Below are 6,754 nucleotides of genomic sequence, written 5' to 3' on the forward strand. Positions count from 1 at the left end.
ATAAGCATTGTCATGTCATGTAGATCTGGTTACATGCCTACTTGTCAGTTATGCGCATTGATACTTTTTGGGTGTTTTTTTTCCCCGGTCATGCTCATTATTAGTTGTTTTTTCTTTCAGTAGTACTTTCTTTTTTCGAGTCTCCTTCTTCTTCTTCTGGTTTTATTTAAAAAAAAATAAAAAAAATTCTCAGGTAGGGACAGCAGACATTTTGCCCCAGGTTACCTTTCTTCCTTGCACGATGGACTCGTGCTGTTCGGAATAACAATACGAGGAGCCATGCCAGCAGTTGTTTTGTCACTGAGACAGAAATAGCCAAATAGTTCTGCACATTTTCGGAAACAGCCCGGCGTACAACCAGAAATAATCAGCTATTTTATTCAGATCACACACACACACACACACACACACACACACACACACACAGGGAGAGACAGACAGACAGACAGAGACAGAGACAGAAAGGAAGCGGTAGTCAGTGGTAATCGAACGCCTTTTCAAAATCAATCAATCATGAATATACCGCACCTTTCTACAAGGTTTTGACAAATTGATAAACACACACACACACACACACACACACACACACACACACACACACACACACAGACATCCGTCTAAAAACACTTATAGTGAATAGACGTTAAACTGAAGACAAAACACAGACATACACACACACATCTCCAACATCTACTCCATCCATCCTACACACTCCAACCCGACACTCTCCACCCTCCCAAAATCTCCCTGCCCCTCATTCACAAACATCTATCCTTTCCTACTCCCCCCCCCCTCCACATCTCATCCTCTCCCTCTGCCCACAGATCACCCCCCCCCACCCCCCTTACTTCCTTCCCTTCCCCCCATCCTCTCATGACGTCACACCCCTCCCAGAACCAGAATCCTTTCACCCAACCACACCCACAGATAACTCCCCCCCCACCCCCCACCCCCCACCTCTCCATTCCTAGTGTTACTGCACGGGGGAGGGTGGTGGGGTGAGGGGCCACGAACCCCTTCCACCATTTCTCCCCATCCAATCTCCCCCCTCCCTCCCTCCCTCTCCCCCCCTTTCCATTGCAGTTCTGCACCAGTTTCATTTCACTCCGTACCCCCATCCCTTCCCCGCCCATCCGACCACCAATACCCTTCAGTCAGAGCTCGCATATATAGGCCCTATAATAGTGGTATAGGGAGGGCTGTAGAGTCTCTGCTGCAAACCAGCTACCAATACGAGTTAGTACATTGTTGATGCAGCGGCAGGTGCGGCTCAGGTGGCCCAGGAGCCAACATCCAACACCAACCAGCAGCAGCAGCGGCAGCAGGAACGGCAGTAGTACCAAAGAAAACAGCGGAAGTACACTTTGGGTATACCTTTCATGATGTCTTGTCTGTGATTGTGTGTGTGTGTGTGTGTGTGTGTGTGTGTGTGTGTGTGTGTGTGTGTGTGTGTGTGTGTGTGTGTGTGTGTGTGTGTTACTGTACGCGAGCGCGCGCGCGCGTGTGTGTGTACGTGTGTCAGCTGGGAGGCCCATACACAGCGCGTTGTTTGTAGTACTGTGAGGTTGGGGGAGGGAGGGGGATGGTGAGGAGGAAGAGAGAAAAAGAAGGACGGGGGAAGGGAAGGGGGTAGTGGCGGTTGGGGCAGAAAGACGGATGTGAGTGACGAGGGCGCTCTCTCTATATATATTATTTTGTTTTATTGCACAGCTGTTTCCAAACAGGAAGTTTATTTTGTGTAGATAGTTTTTAGGTGGAGGTGGTATTATTATTTTGCCATGTTTTTTTTTTTTTTTACTTTTTACTTTTTTTTTAAATTATAGCTAACAGTTATTTTAAATGTCAACCTTCATCCATCGTCTTGCCATTCTCTTCTGAATTCAACACCCCCACCCCCTTATATATCTCTCTCTGTCTCTCTCCACCCCCCTCTCTCTCAACTGTAAAATTGATGCTCTCTCTCTCTCTCTCTCTCTCTCTCTCTCTCCACACTCCTCTCTCTCAATAGTAAAATTGATGCTCCCATCCTCCTCATTTTAATTCTCTCTATGCCTGTTTATCCTATTCACCTCCCCTCTCTTCCATTTCTTTCTCTCTCTCTACAGTAAAATTAATGCTCTCACCCTCCTTATTCTCTCTATGCCTCTTCCCTTCAACACACATTCCCTCTCTTCTCTCTCTCTCTCTTTCTCTTTCTCTCTTTTCTCTCTCTCTACAGTAAAATTAATGCTCTCACCCTCCTTATTCTCTCTATGCCTCTTCCCTCTCAAACACCTCCCTCCCCCCTCCCCCCTTTCCCATCGCTCTCCCCCCTCTCTCTTTCTCTCTGCAGACGAGAGGTATATGTATATACATATGTCGTACAGACGAGCTACAGACGCGTAAGCACCCATCACCATCAGGGCTCTGACAGCCCACAGAGACCCCCACTCAGGTAATGATGATGGAGCGCCCGCATGGCCACCACACTGGTTTGACGCTCCCCAGCTCTGCACTACTGGCCAACACAGACGGAAGCGATAGCAGTCATTCATCTGTCCACTGAGCCAGAGCCGCCACTCGTTGAGAAATCCCATGCCCTCACTGACACGCAGCAGGCCGGCTATGTACTTAAACTCAACGTGTTGTATAGTCACTGAAACTCACACATTTCCCTGACCATTTGCCCACGCACGTCCGAATTTAAAAGGGAGTTGTTGTCAGTAAATCGGCGTTTATCTGATGCTCTCTCCATGGACTGGACACACAGAGGCAACGGCGTCTGACTTTCCGAAGGTTTCCAGGTGGTCTATTTGTATTTCTCTTTTTTTTTTTTTTTATCACAACAGATTTCTCTGTGTGAAATTCGGGCTGCTTTCCCCAGGGACAGCGCGTCGCTATACTACAGCGCCACCTATTTTTTTGTGGTTTTTTTTTTTCCTGTGTGCAGTTTTATTGTTTTTCCTATCGAAATGGATTTTTCTACAGAATTTTGCCAGGAACAACCCTTTTGTTGCCGTGGGTTCTTTTACGTGCGCTAAGTGCGTGCTGCACATGGGACCTCGGTTTATCGTCTCATCCGAATGACTAGCGTCCAGATCACCACTCAAGGTCTAGTGGAGGGGGAGAAAATATCAGCGGCTGAGTCGTGATTCGAACCAGCTCGCTCAGATTCTCTCGCTTCCCATTCGGACGCGTTATCTCTAGGCCATCACTCCACATGTGTTCACTCAGCCAGTGCTCTTTGTGTTTACAGAGGGAGAGGGAGAGGGGGAGTTTGGTGGAAGATCTGAAAACAATCACAGCAACAACAACAACAACAACAACACGTCAGGAGATGACGTGAAGAGCGTGGGAGGTGACTGATGCCACGAGGGGTAGCCTGTCTGATCTGATTATATTCTCATCAATTCTGATTTTTTGTTAACAAAACACAATGGTATATAGGTACACCGTTGTAAAACACACTGCACTACATGAACTAATTCGCGTGTCTCCAGAGTAAGATCACGGAAATTCTGTTTTTTGTTGTTGTTTTTTTCAAGTTTGAGGAAACATGCACATAATGAATTATTCTCTCTCTCTCTCTCTCTCTCTCTCTCTCTCTCTCTCTCTCTATCTATCTATCTATCTATCTATCTCTCTCTCTATATATATATATATATGTGTGTGTGTGTGTGTGTAAATGTTATACGTATATGTACATCTATCTATCTAATCCATTTACCTGTTTGTCTGTCTGTCTATCTATCTCTCTACGAAAATAACAAGGTGAATATACTGTCAGTTCTCGTTGTCCCTGGCTTTCAAACCGGTCACAAATCCAAATATATCCGAGAAGAGAGTCTGGGAAGAGAGAAACAGACAGACAGACAGACGGACAGACAGACAGTGACTGAGTGAGAAAAGAAGAAGAGGACGGGGGCTTGGAGGTGGTGGGTGGGGCAGAGGGTGGAGGTGGGGGGGGGGGGGGGGGGGGGAGAAAAAAACCGTAGCAGACAAAACAATCTGCTGTCACAAGAACAAGACAGTTCCGCGCTCCCTCCCTCCCTCCCTCCCCTCCCCTCCCTCCCTGCCCCATTGGTAATTGCAACAACTGATTATGATGGGTGTCTGTGTAAACACGTTCTGAAATAGTCCAGACTGGCAGAACAATATCAGCAGACCTCTCTCTCTCTCTCTCTCTGTCTCTCTCTCTCTCTCTCTCTGTCTCTCTCTGTTATAATAGAAAAAGAATTTGACGAGACAGTTACACCATGCACGATCCGTCTACTGTGCGCTCTCTGTTTCTCTGTGTCTGTCTGTCTGTCTGTCTCCATCAATTTCAGTATCTCTGTCTCTTTTTTGTTTTCTTGTTTGTTTGTTTTTTCTATCCGTCTCTCGTTCTCTCTATCTCTGTCTCTGTCTTTTTGTCACTCTTACTCACCCTCTCTCTCTCTCTCTTCATCAACCTCTTTCACACACAGACACAGACCTCTGTGTGTGTGTGTGTGTGTGTGTGTGTGTGTGTGTGTGTGTGTGTGTGTGTGTGTGTGTGTGTGTGTGTGTGTGCAGAGGGTGCACGAGGAGTAAATTATTCCAGAGTCTGCTCAAGTACCTTATGTATTGGTCTTTGAAGTTACAGTCAGTCATTTTCACCAGACGTAGCAGAGTCACAACAACCACACTACTAGTACTACTACTACTACTACTACTACAACTACGACTACTTCTACTGCTACTACCACCACCATCACCACAACGACGACTGATGTCGCTGCCCCTACAACAATTTCCACCACAGCCAGTACCGCTGTAGTATACTAAAACTACTGCTGCTGCTGCTGTTACCATTGCTGCCTCTACAGCAAATGACATAACCACATCAGAACGATGATATCCTGACACACATACATAATCAAATACGCGTCGGTGAATGAATAAATGAACGGACAGAATAAATACCCCCGTTTCTCTGGAGATGCAACAAGCCAGGTTTGACGGAACGACACGCACAACGAAGGACATCAGATGACCCACACACCTAACACCAGGAGGTCATCAGGACAACAGATGACCCACACACCTAACACCACGAGGTCATCAGGACAACAGATGACCCACACACCTAACACCAGGAGGTCACCAAGACAAAAGATGACCCACACACCTAACACCAGGAGGTCATCAGGACAACAGATGACCCACACACCTAACACCAGGAGGTCATTAGGACAACAGATGACCCACACACCTAACACCAGGAGGTCATCAGGACAACAGATGACCCACACACCTAACACCAGGAGGTCATCAGGACAACAGATGACCCACACACCTAACACCAGGGGGTCATCAGGACAACAGATGACCCACACACCTAACACCAGGAGGTCATTAGGACGACAGATGACCCACACACCTAACACCACGAGGTCATCAGGACAACAGATGACCCACACACCTAACACCAGGAGGTCATCAGGACAACAGATGACCCACACACCTAACACCACGAGGTCATCAGGACGACAGATGACCCACACACCTAACACCAGGAAGGAGGTCATCAAGACAAAAGATGACCCACACACCTAACACCAGGGTGTCATCAGGACATCAGATGACCCACACACCTAACACCAGGAGGTCATTAGGACAACAGATGACCCACACACCTAACACCAGGGTGTCATTAGGACAACAGATGACCCACACACCTAACACCAGGGGGTCATTAGGACAACAGATGACCCACACACCTAACACCACGAGGTCATCAGGACAACAGATGATCGACACACCTAACACCACGAGGTCATCAGGACAACAGATGACCCACACACCAAACACCACGAGGTCATCAGGACAACAGATGACCCACACACCTAACACCACGAGGTCATCAGGACAACAGATGACCCACACATCTAACACCACGAGGTCATTAGGACAACAGATGACCCACACACCTAACACCAGGAGGTCATCAGGACAACAGATGACCCACACACCTAACACCAGGAGGTCATTAGGACAACAGATGATCCACACACCTAACACCAGGGGGTCATCAGGACAACAGATGACCCACACACCTAACACCAGGAGGTCATCAGGACAACAGATGACCCACACACCTAACACCAGGAGGTCATCAGGACATCAGATGACCCAAACACATAACACCAGGGGGTCGTTAGGACAACAGGCCATCCACATACCTAAACATAGGGGATCATAAGGGCAACAGATTAGTTACAGGGGAGTTGTTTGATCAGCAGACTATCCACAGACCTAATCAGCCTGACACCACGTGCACGTTTGGACAAAAGATCACCCACAGACATGTTTGAACAACACATCATCCACAGTGCTAACCAGGGGGTCATTCGGACAACATACCATCCACATACCTAATATCAGGGGGTCATTTGGACAACATACCATCCACATACCTAATATCAGGGGGTCATTTGGACAACATACCATCCACATACCTAATATCAGGGAGTCATTTGGACAACATACCATCCACATACCTAATATCAGGGGGTCATTTGGACAACATACCATCCACATACCTAATATCAGGGGGTCATTTGACAACATACCATCCACATACCTAATATCAGGGGGTCATTGGACAACATACCATCCACATACCTAATATCAGGGAGTCATTTGGACAACATACCATCCACATACCTAATATCAGGGGGTCATTTGGACAACATACCATCCACATACCTAATATCAGGGAGTCACTCAGACAACAGACAATCCACAGACCTAA

Source organism: Babylonia areolata, chromosome 24, assembly GCF_041734735.1.
Source record: "Babylonia areolata isolate BAREFJ2019XMU chromosome 24, ASM4173473v1, whole genome shotgun sequence".
NCBI classification, from domain to species: domain Eukaryota; kingdom Metazoa; phylum Mollusca; class Gastropoda; order Neogastropoda; family Buccinidae; genus Babylonia; species Babylonia areolata.